The sequence below is a fragment of the Cryptomeria japonica genome, chromosome 7 (assembly GCF_030272615.1).
Source record: "Cryptomeria japonica chromosome 7, Sugi_1.0, whole genome shotgun sequence".
NCBI classification, from domain to species: domain Eukaryota; kingdom Viridiplantae; phylum Streptophyta; class Pinopsida; order Cupressales; family Cupressaceae; genus Cryptomeria; species Cryptomeria japonica.
The window spans coordinates 605226937-605248596 of NC_081411.1; positions in this window are offsets into that span (position 1 = coordinate 605226937).

Below are 21660 nucleotides of genomic sequence, written 5' to 3' on the forward strand. Positions count from 1 at the left end.
GGTGGCAGACCTTTTGTCCAATGTGGCTTGTGAGCTGGACAGTTTTGTCACAATATGGTGGGGTGGAGATGATGCAGATGTACAATGGACAACTTAGTGGGATGTTTAATCTTGGAAAAAGTAGGCGAATTAAGATGCGAAGATGTTAGTTTGTTGGTCATAAAGGATTTAGTTGAGTGATCGAGGGATGGAGTTGAAGGCCATCAGAGAGTACATCTCTAATAAAACTCATTAATTACTCTGTTTGGAGTTGGGGGACGAGAAAAGGGCAGCAGTATGTGGTGGAAAATGGACTTAATGCAGGAGGGAATTTTAGATATTATGTACTTTTATTTGTTTTCACTACCTGATGTATTGGTAACTTATCTTCCTGAAGAAGTTGTTGAGTTGGCAAGGTGTGGGGAGATAGTAGGTGTTTGCAGAGGGATCATGGAGGCAAATTTTATGCTAAATACTAAGAAGCAATTATGTCCATTCTTTGGAGATGTTATAGAAAGAAGGCTTCGAGGGATGTTTATTTTTCAGGACAAACAACTGGTTAAGTGTGTGCAATTAATCTTGGGGAAGGTTTTTGGCAATCAGAGGCACATGTATCAAACAAACATGGATGTGTATTATTTAATCATGTCATGGAGGTTGGATGTTGGTGAACCAATGGAGGTCGTGAAAAAGGTGATGGAGACAATAGTGCACAACGACTATTTGGATGGCATGGACTCAATTCTGGAATGGGCAATTTTGGGGGTAGGAATTGATGTGAGGGATTTGTAGTGGTGCCACATAACGCTTCAAGAAATCACTATCCTTTATTCGATAGCCAGAAGATTGTGGCAGGACACATTGTAGGGCGAAATCCAAACAAGGTTGGGAAGCATTGAAGATTTTTGTGCAAATTACAGATCTTGATGAAGTGATTCGACAATTCAAGGAGGAAGCAAAAAGAGTGGAGGAAGAGTGTTAAGACCGTGCAAGAGGAAGAAGACGAGGATGAGCGAGCTGATTGAAAATGCAAATGAAGGGATCTCTCAAGGTGCATGAATTTACTCTCTCTTTTTTGAATTGAAAGTAAAATTGTTTATGGTCTGGTATTATTTTGGTATGCATACTTTTTAATTTTGTTTTTGAAGTAATAGGGTAGCTTCACGGGATTTGAATATTCTCATTTGAAAATTGTATATGTGAATGTGAAGTTCTGAACACGCATTTGGCTGATGGTACAGAGGAATTTTTTGGGGGTTTTTTTTGGCTTGTATTGGTTAACCGGGTTGGAGTTGGGTGGTTTTGGGGGTTTTTTTGGTTTTGTATGGAAGTTTAGAATTTCCATGGATGTATCTTTTTCTATTTCAAATAAATAAAAACATATTACCGATAAAAAAAAATTGTAAAGTTTATGTTTGATGACTATCTTTAACAAATTTCTTTAAAGAACACTGCTTATTCTTTAAAAGAAAATAAAAAATCATTGAGTACACATTAGTTAGTTATTCATCATACTATTCAATTATTAGAAATTTCTTGAAAAATATATCTTTAATTTAAGTTTAAATTTTATGTTTGATGTCTACCTTTAATAACTTTCTATAAAAGAAATCACTTTTTCTTAAAAAAAATAAAATCATCGAGTACACATTAGTTAGTTATTCATTATACTATTCAATTAATAGAAAATTCTTTAAAAAAATATTATTAACTAATTTTGTTGAACTTCAAAATTATACTTGTCTAGTTTAATTAGGACATGCATAGATATGTTATCTTTAATTTTAGATATTTAAAAAAAATATATCTTTATTTTAGTTTTAAATTTTATTTTTGATGGCTACCTTTAATAACTTTCTATAGAAGAAACAACATTTTCTTTAAAAGAAAATAGTTTTTTATTGAGTACACATTAGTTAGTTATTCATTATACTATTCAATTAATAGAGATTACTTAAAAATAGAGAATTATCTAATTTTTTTTAACTTCAAAATAATACTATCTAATTTGATTGGCACATGCATAAAGACATTTTTATTTTTTCTTGAAAAGAAAATACATTTTCATTGAGTACACAATAGTTAGTTATTTATTTTACTATTCAATTAATAGTAAATGCTTTAAAAATATATTATTAACTCATTTTGTTGAACTTCAAAATTATACTTTCTAATTAAATTAGGACATGCATAGATACGTTATCTTTAATTTTTGACATTATGAGAGAATATATTTTTAAATTTTATGTTTGATGGCTATCTTTAATAACTTTATATAAATGAAATTATTTTTTCTTTAACAAAAAATAAATTAAGATGAATTAGGATTAGAGTTAAGATCATGGTTAGGTTGGAATTAAGGTTGTCATGTTAGTATTAGGGTTAATAATATTAGGGTCATATTTAATTTGTTAGTATTAGAGTATATTTAGAGTTAAAATTAGAATTAGGGTAAGGTTGGGATTAAAATTACGGTTATGAACCTAATCTTAACATTATATGTCCAATCCTAAAACTAACTCCAACCCTCATTGTTTTAAAGTCTTTCATGTGTTGGGTTAGGATTAGAGTTTGAGTTGAATTAAGGTTAGGGTTCAAGTTAGAGATAGGGCTTAATTATAGGTTTTGATTAAGGTTAGGGCTAGTGTTGAGTTAGTGTTAGGGTTATGTTGGCGTTAGATTGTCATTGATGTCAACAAGTGAACAATGGTAGGCAGGTGAAGTGTATAACACACAGGTTATGCTACACAAATGCACAAATGTTGCAGGTTGTAGAAGAACATGGGTTGCAGAATACAAATCAGTATTGGACCCACAGTTCATTAGACCTGTCGGGTCTGATACTTGAGGACTGTAGATTGAAATACGATAATTCATGGTAGTTCGACCAGAATTGTGGTTTGACTTGACTGCCTTTTTCGCTAATCAACCTATTGCATTCGACTAAAAGTGCATGCAAATGTCCAGGTGGTATTTTGGTTTACTTAGGTCGAGTTGGATTCAAGTGGTCCCCACCTGTCTAGGTGTTCTCATATGTACACATGTTGGTGGCTCAGTGGTTTTCTCTGGTTGTGTTGTGTTAGTGTAGGACTCGTGGTGCATGTGCTGGCGTCTTGCTACCCTGTGACATGTTGGAAGGCAGCAAAGTGATCCTGTGGGATAAGAAATTGCAAGGAGGTTAGGGCTTCACACTATCTCGCACCACTGATGACCAAAGCAAATTGGTCCTACAGGATAAGAAATTGATGAAAGGATAGAGGCCCCCCGCTATCCCACGTCATCAAAATGTGAGAAGCGATGGTCATGCGGGGTAACACAAGGAGAAGGGAGAAATGTCCCCCGCTATCCCACACCAAAGAAGACCTAGGAGAAATAGTCTTGCGAGATAAGAAGATCAAAGAAGAATTGTGGATCTCGCTATCCCACACCATTCAAGGTGGATATGTGATGGTCACGTGGGATAAAAAAAAGTGAAGGAAGAGAAGGATCTCGTTATCATGCAACGTTGTAGAGCCGAAGATGAAAGGTATGTGGAGTAAAATGAACTTAAGAAGATTGTGGCCCCCGTTGTCCAACACCATGGAAAACTAGAGAGAGATGACTTTGCAAGGAAAGAAGAACAAAGGAAAGAGATGTCTCCCTCTATCCCGCATCAAGGAAGACCAAAGTAAAATGGTCATGCGAGGCAATGAGATAATGCAACAAATGGAGAATCCTGTTTTCCCATGGTAAGAAAAAAGATGGAAAGGGAACATGAAGATGTTAGTGGTTGCCACCATCCCACAGACATATCCGAGATGCGCATAACATGAAAGTTAGTCACAATATGGAGTTCGAACATGGCAGTTGAACATGGGTTGACCAACATTGATTGAGCGATTTGGATGATGGTTTTGAAGACATGTGGCATCCAAGCTTGTCGATGAGAAAATTTGATAAGCAAAAGTCGATGATGATGGATTTAAGTGTGGTAGTTGTCAATCTTTTCAAGGCAAGTCGAAAGAGGATGGAAAGGGCATTAATGTCGAATCTGTTATAGATGGTTGAAGAGATCGAGGTGATTGACAAAGGTAGAATTAAATTTGTTAGACAGATTGAGTTTGCTAAATATAGCAACCGAGTAAAAAGAACATTCAAAAAATCAGAGAAGAGCCTTTTAATGTAGATGGTTGATCCAAGAAAGATATTCCAATCTACTACAAACTGAATCCCAAAGAGACAAATGAATTAATTTTAAATTGTGAATTTGGAGGGAAAAACACTCTTCGATCCAAAGTTGATCGTGCAGGGCAACAAATATGATTTGATAGAAGTAGTTGGGTTGTTGAGAAAGAGATAGATGTGGAAATAGAAAAATATCAATTAGACTACTAGTGTGGAGTTGAAGGTGTAGATGTTGAGTGAAAGAGAGAAGTGGAGATAGAAAGAAGTAGAGGCAGAGAGAAGAAGATAATCAAACAAAGGAAGAAGAGGAAGAACATCAGCAGGCAAAAAAATTCATTCTCAGGTGTGAGAAATTTGTAAGTGTTACAAAACACATTTGTAACAAGGTTTTATCATTGTATTGTAAAACTTAATATTATTGTATTTCTCTGAGTGGGTACTCAAAGCAGGGGTAGGTGCTCCTTGAGTTGGTGTTTAGAATTTTCAGGGGTTGGTGCTCCTTAGGTTGGTGCCCTAAACTTTTTTTTTGTAAACAATGATTTATTGTGAGGCTGGATTGGAGCAGTAGACTCCGGGAGCTATTCTCACTGAGGTTTTTCCCGCATTGAGTTTTCCTCATAAATTTGGTGTTGTGGTTTGATTTATGTTTTTGTGTGTGTATATTCTTAATTGATCTTCAATCTTAAAATTTGTACACGGAGATTAAAAGTTTTGTAATACACTGATTCACCCCCCCCCCCCTCTCAATGTCCATTTGTGTTCTTCAATTGGTATCAGAGCCCTAGGTTCCCTTATTGTAAAGCTTCCTCTAGCTTTGATAGATCCTATCTTGTGAACACAATGGGAAAAAATGAATCCTCTTCCAAAGCACCCATGTTTGATGGCACAAAATATGCCTTCTGGGGTAGAAGAATGGAGACATACTTGTCTTCCCTTGGGTTTGATGTTTGGATGTCAGTAAAGAATGGATATGCAGTTTCATCCACTCCTATTGATCCTGATTCTAAACGAGAATATGAGAACAATGCAAAAGATAAGAATGCAATCTTAAGTGGCCTGTCTGATATAGAGTTTGTCAAAGTCATGCACTACACTTCAGCAAAAGATACTTGGGACAAGCTACAAAAAATATATTAAGGCGATATCAAAGTAAAGGAGGCCAAACTGTAAAATCTTAGAGGTCATTTTGAAGGACTACAAATGAAGGAAGAAGAGAAAATAGCATAATACATTCAAAGAGTAGATGAAATTGTAAATACTATAAGAGGACTTGGACAGGAAGTCAAAGATAAAGTCATTGTCAGAAAGGTACTCAGATATCTCAATCCAAAGTATGACACCAAAGTCTCCTCCATTGAAGAAGCTAAAGCTTTGACCACCTTCTCTATGGATGAATTTTTTGCCTCATTGTTAGCCTATGAGATGAGAACAATAAGTGTAGAAACGTCAAAGAGAGAGGCAACATTCAACATAGCCAAGAAAGAAAAAGAAGAAGTTGCTCGTGAAGAAGAAGATGACTCTAATGTTGTTGTAGCTAACTTTGTGAGAAAACTCGAAAAGGGATCAAGCAAGTACAAAGGTAAGCTGCCTTTCAAATGCTTCAACTATGGAAAAATAAGACATTTTTCTTCTAAGTTCCCTTATGGTGAGAAAGATGGAGATGAGAAGCAAAAAAACTAATCCTTTGGTAAGGATAAAATGAAGAACACTTACAAGCCAAGGAGAATAAGCTTTAGGAAGAAAAATAGTCTCTACACTTTTGAAGATGATGTCACAGATGAAGAGAGTGTCTCTGATGAAGATTACAGTGAAGAAGAAAGAGAAGTTAATCTATTTATGGCATAAGGAGAACTAGATGATGAGCATGATGTTAGTGATGAAGAGGAAGAATTTTGAAGTTGAGGTAGATCTTGAAGGTGAACTTGTGAGTGCTCTAGAAGAACTTAGAAAGGTGAGAAAAGAATACAAAAAATATAGGTTTGTTGTTGCTAAAGAACAAGAGCTGCTAAAAAAATCTCTTGAGAAGTCAAAGAAAATAATTTCTAACTTGATAATCTAGTTGGAAGAAGCAAAAAGGATGTATGTGTTAGCAACAACAAGGCAGAAAAACTGAGAGGAGGGGGGGGGGGGGGCAAAATTAGTTTTCACCAAACTTAAACAAATTAACTCCAACTTCAATCTGATCAAGACCAAAAATAACAAAGATAAACACTACATCAACAACACACATAAAACACAAATTTTTGACTTGGAAAACCCGATTAAGGGAAAAACCACGGTGGGAACCTACCCACAATACAATGATACTCTATAGTAATATGTGTAAATATTACAATGGGGAATGCACATGCATTCAGGCACACTGCCTAGAGCTCATTGCTCAAAAAAAACAAAGGGCTACAACCCTAGGAAGTCTCACTGCCTTACAAAGATCGAACACCAATCCGAATTACATGAATTTAAATAATAGCATCTCCAAATGCCTGATCATAGTTCTGGTTAAGCACATTGTCTACTCTACAACACTTCTTTGTTGTTCAACACTCTTCTAAAAGATCAATTCTCTTGTTCACACATACAACACTCTCAAGAATGCAGACACAACGCATATAGGCAACTTACATGATTATTACACTTATTTATATAAATCATCAACCTTACTTCCAAGGTCGGCTCAACTCATAAGACCTAATTACAAAATTACATCACATGATACATAAATCCATATGCGAACTAATACAATGTCAGCAAGGACATAGCATGGACCCAAATCAAATCCTTGAACACGCAACACCGTCGAATATCTCGCCAAGATCATCTGCAGCAAGCAAGAACCATCGAGTCGACCAGAAAGTCATATAACATGAAGAATACCACTGGACCAATAAAATCTTCATTAATGCACACAAGGAGCAATGTGGACTAGCAAAATGCATATCAAACAATCTAGAAACACCAACAAGCAACATGAATTCCTCTGCAATGACTCGGATTACAAGAATCATCATCAATTCCCTTCTGGAGCTCAAGAACACCATCATAACTTACTAACACACTGAAAGATATGCTTGTGAAGTTTCAAATCATGAACCACTTGAATTAAGGACACACATGAATGTCCCAAACACTCTCCAAAATCCGCACAACATAATGAATCAATTCCAGAGCAATACAAACCAGAAATCACAACTCTGCAATACAGAACCAACAGAAAAACCAATCACCACACCGGATCACATAACCTAATCAAATCACATTCTGAAACACAAAAACTCATGTTGAATCAACTGAAGGTACCAATCTATTAATCCATAAATCCGTATCAACATATCTGCAATAAATCAATGAAACCAACTCTTTGCAACACCGAAGCACAAGAACACAAGAACATGTTGGCATCAATGACAACAACACATTCCAACAACTCTAATATCCAAAAAATATCCCCCTTTGGCATTGATGACAACATATGAATGCGAAAAACAATCAATGCAAAGAAAGAAATCAACTCCAGCTTTCTCCCCTTAAGATCATGCACACACAACTCTCTACCTTAGATAGATAGGACAATTTTTCGCATGCTTCTCTCCTCCTTTGACATCAATGCAAAAGGAACATAAGAAAAACATTATTCTCTCACTATTACCAAATAATCTCTCCCTTTTATACATATAATCTAACAATTTTGCACAACTGAACCACACATTGACTACTCCCCTTGAGTAGCAGCACCCACTCATCAATCCAGATATCAAGATGACTGCAAAGTCCACCAGATTGATGCAACTCAATGCATCTAGTTCACATCAGGAGGGGCAATCACCCCTAACTTATGTCTCATATATACAATGTATCTATAGGCAAAGGCTTAGTAAAGATATATGCAATCTATTCCTTTGTAGATACATACTCCAGTCTGACTTCTTTCTTATTAACCTTCTCTCTCAAGAAATGAAACTTTATTGATATATGTTTTATCTTAGAATGCAACACCAGATTCTTAAAAATATTGATAGCACTTGAATTGTCACAATATATAATAGTAGGCTCAGTATAAACAACTCTAATATCCTTCAACATCTGCTTCATCCAAATTACTTGAGTACTATTTCTAGTAGCAACAATGTATTTAGCTTCTGTAGTAGATAAAGAAATAGCATCTTGCTTCTTACTTACCCAAGAAATTAACTTCTTTCCCAAAAATAATGCTCCATCAGTAGTGCTCTTTCGATCATCAACATCACCTGCCCAATCAACATTTGTATAAGCACTTAAAATTAAATCATCATTCTTCAAATACCACAAATCATAATCAACCATTCCCTTCAAATATCTGAATATCCTTTTCATAGCAGTAACTTGACTTTCCTTAGGATCATCTTGGATTCTTGCAACAAGACGTACAACATTCATAATATCTGGTCTAGTCTGAGTCAAATATAGCAATCCACCAATCATAGATCTATACAACGTCTAATTAGCCTTCGAAGATTTGTCATCTTGCAACCAGTTACCATAGGAGTTCCAACAGGTTTAGAATCACCTAACCCAAACTTCTTCAGAAATTCTTTCACATACTTTTATTGAGATATGAAATGCATTTATCAGTCCGTGTAATTTTCAATCCCAAAAATAATTTCATCTCACCCATCATAGACATCTCAAACTCTTTTTGTATATCATCAGCAAACTTCTTACTAAAATCACCATCTCCTCCAAAAATAATATCATCAACAATCAAAATGTTATCATTATCAATCTTGAAGTATAAATTAATATCAACAATATATTTATAGAATCCCAACTTCATCAAATACATGTCCAATCGGGCATACCAATCTCTAGGGGCTTGTTTAAGTCCATACAATGCTTTCTTCAATCTATACACCATGTCTCCTTCATCTGTCAATGAAAATCCATCTGGTTGTTCAATGTAGACTTCTTCTTCCAACTCACCATTCAAAAAGGTTGACTTCACATCCATCTGATATACCTTGAAATTATTATAAGCAGCAAATGCTTCAATCTTAGCTACTAGAGCATAAGTCTCCTCAAAATCAATACCTTCCATTTGTGAATAGCCTTTACATACCATTCTTGCTTTGTTTCTAACAACTTCTCCATCTTCATTCAGTTTATTCTTGAATACCCATTTAGTACCAATTACATTCTTGTCTTTAGGTCTCAGAACAAGTTCCCATGTATTGTTCTTCTCAATCTGATTTAACTCTTCTTCCATAGCTTTTACCCAATTTTCCTCTTTGCAAGCTTTAGCAACATCTTTAGGCTTAATCTTGGAAATCAAACATGTCTCTTTTGCAGCAATTCTTCTCCTAGTCATCACACCTTTATTTTTATCACCAATAATCTGATTCTCTGAATGATTTATTCTTACATACCTGGGGGTCTTCTGATTGTTATGATTCTTATTCTCTTGAACTTCTTCACCACCAACAACATCTAGATTTACGGACTCTTCTGGATCACTCAATTTCATGCTCGAAGTGTGCACTTGCTTTGAAGTTACATCTTGATCATCAGATTCATATCTGCATGCTCTGATTTGTTTCTCATGACACTCATCAACCTTCACATTTGCACTTTCCACTATTTTTCTCAGTCTTTTGTTGTAACACCGATAGGCCTTTCTACTAGTATAATATCCCAAAAATATTCCTTCATCACATCTTACATCAAATTTTCCTATATCCTCAACTCTTTTGATATAACATTTACTTCCAAAGATTCTGAAATATCTAACTGTAGGAACATGACCAAACCTTAACTCAATATGTCTTACCAAAATTACCTTTTATATGCACCCGATTGAATGTGTACACAACAGTGCTAACAAGTTCTCTCCAATAGATATGCAGAATATTTCCTTCAATTATCATAGTCCTAGCAGCATCCAAAATAGTTATGTTCTCCCTTTCAACAACTCCAATCTACTGAGGGGTTCTCGGAATAGATATTGTCTCCTAATTCCATTCTCTTCACAAAAGGAATTAAACTCATCGGAAGTGAATTCTCCTCCCCTATCAGATCTCAAACACTTAAGCTTCAATCATGTCTTTGTCTCCACTCTAGCTTTGAATATTTTGAATTTCTTCAGTGCTTCAAATTTCTCCCTCGGAAAATTGACCCACATCATTCTAGAATAATCATCAATCAACAACATAAAGTATCTATCACCCTGCAATCTTCTCACCCTAGAAGGACCACATAAATCAGTATGCACAAGATCTAATATCCTATCAGATGTATACTATTTGCTCTGAAATTAAATTCTTGTTTACTTTCCCAATTGACATTCTTTACACATCGAATTAGTAGGCTTCACTATCTTAGGCAGATCTCTAACAGCTTGAGTAGAACTTATCTTAACCATGCATTCAAAATTAACATGACACATCCTCCTATGCCACAACAAACTTTCATCAATCTTATCAATAAAACAACTTTTCTCACTGACATTTAAATGAAAGATATTACCTTTAGTTTTAGTTCCTGATGCAATTTCTATACCGGAGCTATTCAAAATTTTACATTTCCCATTCTTAAATTGTAAATCATATCCCTTATCAACCATTTGTACAACACTCAAAAGATTATGCTTCAAACCTTCAACATATAAAACATCATCAGTATTATGCTTACCATCAAGAGAAATAGAACCTCTACCACGTATTACATAAGCTTTGTTGTCTCCAAATCTTACTACATCGCCATCATACTTCTCCATATTCACAAATTTACCTTTATCATCTATCATATGATGTGAAAACCCATTGTCAATCACCCATTCATCTTTCTCTTCAATCTTAGCGGCCAAGGCTTTCTCTTCAACAATGCAACTTGTAGAATCGACAGGTACTGGATCATCTTCCTTGATAGCAATGAACACAAATTCATCTTCTAAATTCCCTTTCCCAGACTCATCATCTGTCATACCTTCATCAATAGCATAATAACACTTCTTCTGATATTTATACTTAGGATTAGGCTTGTAAGGCTTATCATACTTTGACACTCTTTTTGCTCTTTCTGGACACCTAGAAGCAAAATGTCATATCTTATTGCATGAAAAACATTTCAAAGGTAACTTCCCTTCATACTTATCGGCTCCCTTAGGCAATATTCTAGCAATAAGTGCCTCAAGCTCTTCCAATTCTCTTTCATGTTCTTCCATCTCTCTCATTTCCCTTTCATATTCGGAAACCCTAGTTGAAATCTCTCCCGGATTATACTATTGCTTCCTAGATACAGTAACTTTAAATGCAATCTCATTTTTGTCATTTGATTCTCCAAGTTCACTTAATTCAAAAGCAACAAGCTTACCAACCAACATGTCTCTTGTCACAGTTTTCATAGGCTGGATCTCATCAATAGCAACAAATTTGTGTTTGTATGTAGGAAGCAAGGATCTCAACACTTTAGCTACAATCTCATCTTCTTCAATGATTCCACCGGCACATCTGATGTTTAGTACAAGATCATTCACTTTAGCCATAAAGGATGAAATATTCTCATCTTATCCCATTCTCGGCATCTCATACTTTCCTTTCAAGCTCTGCAGTTTAGAAACTTTCACATGTTTATCTCCTTCATATAGGGTTTCAAACTTTTCCCAAATCTCATGAGCAGTCTGCAATCCCATTACATTAGTCATTTCTAAATTAGTCAAGGCACTCAACAATGTTTCTTTGGCTCTTATGTTATATTTAGCATCCTTCATCTCATTCGTAGTGACAAGACCATTCAGAGGAATATTTTAGACATTCTTCATGATCTTCTAATAATCTTCTCCAAGACATTTCAAGTGACACTCCATTTGGTTCTTCCATATGGTGTAATTAGTTCCATCAAATATCAGACTCTCCTTCTTGAAAACAACAGTTGCCATCCCGAATCTCCTCAAGCAGGCAAGCTTCTTCCAGAGGATCTAGCTCCGGTACCAAATTTTGGCAACAACGAGGCAAGAAAATTGAGAGGGGGGGTGAATCAGTTTTCACCAAACTTAAATAAATTAACCACAACTTTAGATCTGATCAAGAACAACAATGACAAAGATAAACACCACATCAAGAACACATAGATTTTTGATGTGGAAAACCCGGTTAAGGGAAAAACCACAGTGGGAACCTATCCTCAATATGGTGATACTCTGCAGTAGTATGTGTAAATATTATAATGGGGAATGTACATGCATTCAGGCACACTTCTCAAAAAAAACAAAGGGCTACAACTTTGGGAAGGCTTACTACCTTACAAAGATCGAACATCAATCCATATTACATGAATTGAAAGAATAGAATCTCCAAATGGCTGATCACAGTTCTGATTAAGCACATTGTCTGCTCTGCAACACTTCTCTACTCTCCAACACTCTTTGAAAAGATCAATTCTCTTGTTCACACATACAACACTCTCAAGAATGCAAACATGCAACTTCAATGATTATTACACTTATTTATACAAATCATCAACCTTATTTCCAAGGTCGGCTCAACTCATAAGACCTAATTACAAAATTACATCACACGATACATAAATCCATATGCAAACCAATATAATGTCATCAAGGACATTTCATGGACCCAAATCGAATCCTTGAACATGCAACATCATTGAATATCTCACCAATATCATCTACAACATGCCAGAACCATCAGGTTGGCCAGAAAGTCATATAACACGAAGAATACCATTGGACCAATAAAATATTCAATAATGTGCACAACGAACAATGTCGACCAGAAAAATGCATATCACACAATCTAGAAACACCAACAAGCAACGTGAATTCCTCCACAACAACTCGAATTACTAGACTCATCATCATTTCTCTTCCAGAGCTCAAGAAGACCAACATATCTTGCTGACAAGCTAAAAGATATGCTTGTGAAGTTTCAAATCATGAACCACTCAAACTAAGGACACACATGAATATCTTAAACACTCTCCAAAATCCGCACAACATAATGAATCAATTTCAGGGCAATACAAACCAGAAATCACAACTCTACAATACAAAACCAACAAAAAAAACAATCACCACACCGGATCACATAACCTGACCAAATCACCTTCTGGAACACAGAAACTCATGCTAAATCAACTGAAGATACCAATCTCCAAATCCATAAATTTGTATCATCATATTTGTAATAAATCAACCAAAGCAACTCTCTGCAACATCGAAGCACAAGAACACATGAATATGTTGACATCAATGACAACAACACATTCCAACAATTCTAATATCCAACAGTATGAAGTAACAAAATCAGATTTAGAGGAGAAGGAGAAGGAATGTCAAAAGATGGAGGAAGAAATTGTAAATCTCAAAAAATAACTTGAGAAGTGTAAAGATGAACTCAAGATGAGAACTAAGTATGATGGCAGCACTAGGGAATTGGACAAAATGTTGAGCAAGCAGAAGCACACCACGGACATTAATGGTGTTGGATTTGAAGCAAAGCAATATTCTAATCATGAAGATTCATTTAGAAAGGAGATACACTTCATTTCCTCAAGTGAGAGTGAAGTCAAATGATCATTCACAATCAGCAGGCCCACCGAAAAGAAGACATATGTTGCAGCAATAAAGAATCAATCAAAGAATCAACATGTTGATCCTAAAAGAAAATCCAAGGTTGATGATGGTGGCTTCACAAAGGTCAAGGATACAAGAAGGAAGAACTCAAGAAGACAAAACTATGTTGCTTAAAGGAGACCAATGAGAAACACATTCAACAATAATTGGTATGTACCTCAGTTCCCTGACTACTGTTATAAATGTAATACATATGGTCATAGAATTGTAGAATGTAGACTTATGCATAGGTCCCCTCCTAGTTATGAAAATAGAAATCCTTTTGAAGGTCTTAGAGATGTAAATGTTATTTTTTATCATTGCAACAATGTTGGTCACAAGAGTCATGAATGTAGGATAAATGTATCTCAGTCCTAAAATAGATTTTCAAATTCATCATTCAATGTGAATACAAAATGCTATCATTGTCAAAACTTGGGACATATCGCAAAACATTGTAAGCTTAAGACAACTAAGCAAAAGAAGACAGTGTCAACGTCTGAACCAAATACAAAACCAGAACATAATGGGACAACAGAGAAGAAAGAGATCAAACAAGTTTGGATAGAGAAAGATAAAAACAAAAGTGAGTCAAGTTTGATTGTACAAACTGCCTTACATGCAGAAAGGAAAAACTTGTGGGTAGTAGACAGTGGCTGCTCCAATCACATGATTGGAGACAAGAAGAAATTTACTAAACTTGAAAATTGGAATGGTGGTTCAGTGAGATTTGGAGACAATTCATCAATCAAAATCAAGGGCAAAGGTACTCTAAACATTGATGGTAAGCTGAAAGCTCATGATGTTTACTATGTTGAAGGTCTGAAACACAATCTGCTAAGTGTGAGTCAAATGTGTGACAAGGGATACTAATTCACTTTTGACTCCAAAGGATGTGAGATCAGAAAGGAAAGTAATGAACAACTTGTTGCTAAAGGCAAAAGGACAGATGGTAATGTATACAATCTTAAGGAGTGTTTTGAGTCTCAATGCATGATGGGGCAAGTTGATGAGAGTTGGTTGTGGCATAGAAGGTTAGGACACATTAATTTTGACAATTTGGTCAAAGTGAGCAAGAAAGGATATGTAAGGCACATACCACGGATTATCAAACCTGCAAGCACTTTCTGTGATGTGTTCCAAAGAGGAAAACAGACTAAAGTGAGCTTCAAGACTAAAGAATACTCAACTACCAGGACACTAGAACTTGTGCATACTGACTTGTGTGGGCCAACCAGGACAAGAGTACTAAATGGAGAAAAATATTTTATGCTGCTTATAGATGATTTTCCAAGGATGACATGGGTCACCTTTCTTCAAGACAAGTCACGGGTATTTGAAAGATTCAAAATCTTCAAAAACATGGTAGAAAAGGAAAGTGGATACAAATTGAAATTTCTAAGATCAGACCATGGAGGTGAGTTCACATCAAATGAATTTGAAAACTACTGTGAGAGATATGGAATCAGAAGACAATATTCAGCCCCTAGGACACCACAATAAAATGGTGTTGTGGAAAGGAAGAATAGAATAGTCAAAGAGATGGAAAGAACAATGTTGAATGGAGCCAATTTTCCTGATCTTTATTGGAAAGAGGCAGGCCATACTACTGTATACACACTAAACAAGGTGCAACTAAGAGTAAACAACATAATGCCACCTTATGAGTTATGGTATGATAAAAAACCCTCAGTCAAGTACTTCAAGGTGTTTGGTAGAAAATGATTTATCAAAAGAGATGAGGATGAATTAGGTTGCTTCTAATCAAGATGTGATGAAGGTATCTTCATAGGATACTCCACTCACAACAAGTCCTACAAGTATTTTGACAAAAGGCTGAAGAAAGTAGTTGCAAGTGTACATGTGAGAATTGATGAAGATCTACATAAGGGTAAACTGACCACATTAAATCAGATTGAAAAACCATGTGTTGAAGATGAAGAGCAATCTGAAAGTGAACAAGAAGAGGCTCTTAACAAAGCTCCAAATAGATATGTGCAAAAGAATCACCTTGAGGATCAGATTATAGGGAATAAGAATGATGATGTGCAAACAAGAAGGAGAGCAAGGAATGAATAAGTAAATCTCTGCCTTATGACTGAAGTAGAACCAAAGAATTGTGATGAGGCCAACAAGAGTGAGAAATGGATGAAGGCTATGGAAGAAGAGCTACAACAGATTGAGAAAAATAAAACATGGGAATTGGTTACTATACTCGTTGACAAAAATGTCATTGGAACTAAATGGGTCTATAGGAACAAGATGAATGAAGAAGGAAAAGTGATAAGAAACATGTCAAGTCTTGTATGCAAGAGATATGCCCAAGTAGAGGGCATATATTTTGAAGAAAATTTTGCACATGTGACAAGACTTGAGGCAATAAGAATGTTCTTAGCATTCTTTGTATTTAAAGGATACAAGGTATACCAAATGGATGTCAAAATTTATTTCTTAAATGGTAATCTTGAGGAAGAAGTGTACATAGAACAACCTAAAGGGTTTCAATTGCATGAAGATGAGAACTTTGTCTGGAGATTAAAGAAAGCATTATATGGTCTAAAGTAGGCACCTAGAGCATGGTATTCTAGGTTGGATAAGCACTTACATCAACAAGGACTTAAAAAGGGGAGTGCTAATAGAAATCTACACATCAAAATAGAAGGCAATCACATGATTATTGTAGTAGTGTATGTAGATGATATCATCTTTGGAGGCAACAAGGATTCCCCGTATAAGGAGTTTTTTGATCAAATGCATTCCGAGTTTGAGATGTCCATGCTCGGTGAGCTATCATATTTTCTTGGTTTGCAGATTTCTCAATTAGGTAATGGTGTATTTATATCACAAACCAAGTATGCTAAAGAAATGATGAAGAATTTTCAGATGGAGGACAACAAATTGCTTGATACCCCCATGATGACTGGATGGAAGCTAAGTAAAGATGATGAGTCACCTAGTGTAGATCAGATTTTGTATAGATCAATGATTAGAAGTCTATTGTATCTCACGACCTCAAAGCCTAATATAGTTCAAGCTGTGTATGGGGGCAAGATTTCAAGCAACTCCTAATGAATCACATGTCAATGTTGTTAGGAGGATATTCAAGTATCTGCGAGGGACTCTTACTTATGGCTTATGGTACCCAAAGAAAGGAAATTTCACTTTGCATGCTTATACTAATGCAGATTGGGCAAGATGTGTTGATGATAGGAAACGCACCAGTGGTGGAGCTTTCTTCCTTGGAGACAGGTTGGTGTCATGGCATAGCAAGAAACAAGATTCCATTTCACTATCAACTACTGAAGTTGAGTATATTGCAGCTGCTACATGTTGTTCTCAAGTCTTGTGGATGAAGAAGACTCTCAAGGACATTCAAGTAGAGTTTTCAGATCCTATTCCCATAATGTGTGGCAACTCAAGTGCAATCAACATATCAAAGAATCCAGTCATGCATACTAGGACAAAGCACTTTGCAATCAAATATCACTTTCTAAGAGAGAAAGTAGTTGATAAGGAGGTCAAGTTGGAATGTGCTCAGACATGTGAACAAGTGGCAAATATTCTCACCAAGCCACTGCCTGAGGGCACATTTGAATATCTCAGACTAAGATTGGGAGTTGTCTCTCCCTCTTTTAGCACCTAAGTGTTTTTATGGAGTCTATGGTTTAGGAAGAGCCTATTGTTCCATCATCTTCTTCCTTGAACCTCATGACAGTTCTTAGTGAGAGATCTAATTATTTGTAAGCAGTATTGGCACTGCTTTTTATATTGTAATAATGGTTCATCTATTTTTTTAGGCAGAACATGCAGTCCAAAGTTGCTCATGCAGAGATAGTCACAGGGGGAGAAGAACATATTTGTGTATGTGTCTGTTAGGCCCTTTGCCATTGTTGTCAAAGGGGGAGAGAGGAAAAGTCTACGTGTTGACATTAATACCAAAGGGGGAGATTGTTGGCATTAGATTGTCATTGATGTCAATAAGTGAACAGTGGCATACATGTGAGTGTATAACACACAGGTTATGCTACACAAATGCACAAATGTTGCAGGTTGTAGAAGAACAAGGGTTGCAGAATGAAAATTAGTATTGGACCCATAGTGTGTTGAACCCATCGGGTCTGATACTTGAGGAGTGTAGATTAAAATATGTTAATTCATGGCGGTGCGACTCGATTACCTTTGTCGTTTATCGACCTATCGTGTTTGACTGAAAGTGCATGCAGATGTTTAGGTGGTATTTTGGTTTACTTAGGCCGAGTTGGATTCAAGTGGTCCCCACCTATCCAGGTGTTCTCATATGTACACATGTTGGCAGCTCAGTGGTTTGCTCTGGCTGTGTTGTGTTAGTGTGGGACTTGCAGTGCGTGTGCTGGTGTCTTGCTACCTCGCGACATGTTGGAAGGCAACAAAGTGATCCTGCAGGATAAGAAATTGCAAGGAGGTTAAGGCTTCACACTATCCAGCACCACAAATGACCAAAGCAAATTGGTCCTGCAGGATAAGAAATTGATGAAAGGATAGAGGCCCCCCGTTATCTCGCATCGTCAAAATGTGAGAAGCGATGGTCGTGTGAGGTAACACAAGGAGAAGGGAGAGACGTCCCCCGATATCCTGCACCAAAGAAGACCTAGGAGAAATAGTCTTGTGGTATAAAAAGATCAAAGAAGAATTGCAGATCCCACTATCCCGCACCATTCAAGGTGGATATGCGATGGTCATGCGAGATAAGAAAACTGAAGGAAGAGAAAGATCTCGGTATCTCGCAATGTTGTAGAGACGAAGACAAAAGGCCTGAGGGGTAAAATGAACTTAAGAAGATTGTGGCCCCCACTGTCTTGCACCGTGGAAAACTAGAGAGAGATGACTTTGTGGGGCAAGAAGAACAAAGGAAAGAGATGTCTCTCGCTATCTTGCATCAAGGAAGACCAAATTAAAATGGTCATGCAGGGCAATGAGATAATGCGATAGATGGAGAATCTCGTTATCCCACGACAAGAAAAAAGATGGAAAGGGAATAGGAAGATGTTAGTGGCTCTCGCCATCCCGTAGACATATCTGAGATGCGCATAACATGAAAGTTAGTCACAGTATAGAGTTCAATGGTTCTGTGTAGTCTGTTAGTCAACGTGGCAGTTGACCATGGGTTGATCGACGTTGATTGAGCAACTTGGATGATGGTTTTGAAGACATATGGCATCCAAGCTTGTCGATGATAAAATATGATAAGTAGAAGGTGATGATGGATTTAAGTGGGGTAGTTGTTGATCTTTTCAAGGCAAGTCCAAAGAGGATGGAGAAGGCATTAATGGCGAATTAGTTGCAAATGGTTGAAGAGTTTGAGGTGATCAACAAAGGAAGAATCAAATCTCTTAGACAGATTGAGCTGGCTAAATATAGCAACCTAATACATAGAACATTCAGAAAATGAGAGAAGAGCCATTTAATGCAGATGGTCGATCCAAGAAAGATATTCCAATCTACTACAAACCGAATCCCAGAGAGACAAATGAATTAATTTTAAATTGTAGATTTGGAGGGAAAAACACTCTTCGATGCAAAGTTGATCATGTAGGGCAACAAATATGATTTGACAGAAGTAGTTGGGTTGTTGAGAAAGAGATGGATGTGGAAATAGAAAAATCTCAATTAGACTACTAGTGTGGAGTTGAAGGTGTAGCTGCTGAGTGAAAGAGAGAAGTAGAGATAGAAAGAAGTAGAGACAGAGAGAAGAAGACAATCAGACAAAGGAAGAAGAGGAAGAACATCGATAGGCAGAAAAATCCATTCTTGGGTGTGAGAAATTTGTAAGCATTACAAAACACAATTGTAACAAGGTTTTATCATTGTATTGTAAAACTTAATATTATTGTATTTCTCTGAGTGGGTGCTCAGAGCAGGGGTAGGTTCTCCTTGAGTTGGTGCTCAAAATTATCAAGGATTGGTGCTCTAAACGTTTTTTTTGTAAATAGTGATTTTATTGTGAGGCTGGATTGGAGTAGTAGACTCCAGCAACTATTCTCACTGAGGTTTTTCCCACATTGGGTTTTCCTTGTAAATTTGGTGTTGTGGTTTGATTTATGTTTGTGTGTGTGTGTTCTTAATTGATTGTCAATCTTAAAATTTGCACACAAAGATTCAAAGTTTTTTAATACACTGATCCACGCCCCCCCCCCCCCCGGCCCCCTCTCTTAGTGTCCATTTGTGTTCTTCAGGCTTCTAGGATAAATCTTGAGGTTAAGGTCAAAGTTATTGTTTGGGTTAGGGTTTAATTAGGGTTAGGGTCACATTTTGATTAGGTTTAGGGTTAAGATTCTAGGATAAAGCTTGAGTTAGGGTCAAGTTTAGGGTTGGGATTAGTGTGATGGTTCATTTAGAGTTAAGGTTGAGATTAAGGTTCAATTAGGGTTAGAATTAGCATTACATTTGTTATACTTGTTACCCATAAAATTTAATAATTCCTTACATTGTTAAGTTAGGGTTAGGGTTAGGGTTAGTGTTAAAGTTGTAGAATAAAGTTTGGGATCAAGGTTACAATTAGCATTAAGGTTAAAGTAGGGCTTAGGTTCAAGTTTAATTAAGATTAAAATTAGAATAAGGTTTGTCATTACAAATAGGGTTAGTGTTAAGGTTAAGGTTAGATTACCTGGCTAAGGTTAAATAGGATTAGGTATCAATTAGGATTATAGAAGAATTCTTTGAGTTAGGGTTCAGATTATGGTTAAATTATGATTAGGGTTAGAAATATATTATGAATTAAGTTTCAATAGCATTAGGGTTAATACTAGGTTAGGATTAAGGTTAAGGTTAGGATTCAATTATGATTAGGGTTAATGTTAGATTAAGGTTTAATTAGGAGAAAAATATTTCAGTTATGATTGGGGTTGAATTGGGGTTATGGTTATGGTAATGGTTTAATTAGGTTGTAGTTAAAATTAGGGTTAGGATAAATGTTAGGCTAGGGTTTCAACAAGGTTAGCATTAGGGTTCAATTTGGGCTAGATTCAATGTTAAACTAAGGTTAAAGTTAGGGTTACAATTAGAATTAGAGATAGGATGAGGATTAGGGTTAAACTAGGGTGAGGTTTCAATAAGGGTTAGGGCTAAGGTTAAAGTTAGTATTCAACTTGAATCGTGGCTTAATAAGTGTTAAAGTTAGGGTTCAGTTAAATTAGGATTAACATTCAATTAAGGTTATCGATAGAGTTTAATTATGGTTAAGGTTTAATTAGTGTTAGAGTTAGGGATATGATTCAATTAAGTTAGGATTAGTTACGGTTAGGGTAAAATTATAATTAGGGTCATATAGAGTTAATGTTATAGTTCAATTAGGGTTAAGGTTATAATGAGAATTAGAGATAAGAGTTTCAATTAAGGTCAAGGTTCAATCAAGGTTTTAAGAGAAATCTTCAAATTAGGATAAAGGGTTAATGTTAGATTATGGTTCAATAAGAGTTAGGACTAGGGTTCAATTAGGGTTAGGGTAAAATTATGGTTAAGGTTAGAGATTAATTATATTTAGGGTTAATGTTAGATTAGGGTTTAAATAGGGTTAGCATTAGAGGTTAATTAGGGTTAGATTTAATGTTAGATTAGGGTTAAGGTTATGTTTAAAATTAGAATTAAAGACAGGATTAGGATTAGAGATGAATTGGCATTAGGATTAATATTACATTAGGGTTTAAATAAGGTTAGCATCTAGATTCAATAGGAATAATAGATAAGGGTTAATGTTAGGGTTAGAATTAGAATTACAAATATGATTAGGGTTAGGTTTCAATAAGGATTAACTTTACAACTTTCTTTTTTAAGAGAAAATACACATCACATATATTAAATCTAATATTTATATATAAATATATCACTATAAATCAAATGTTAAATATTTATATTTATATTTTTCTTTCAAGTAGTCTAAAGAA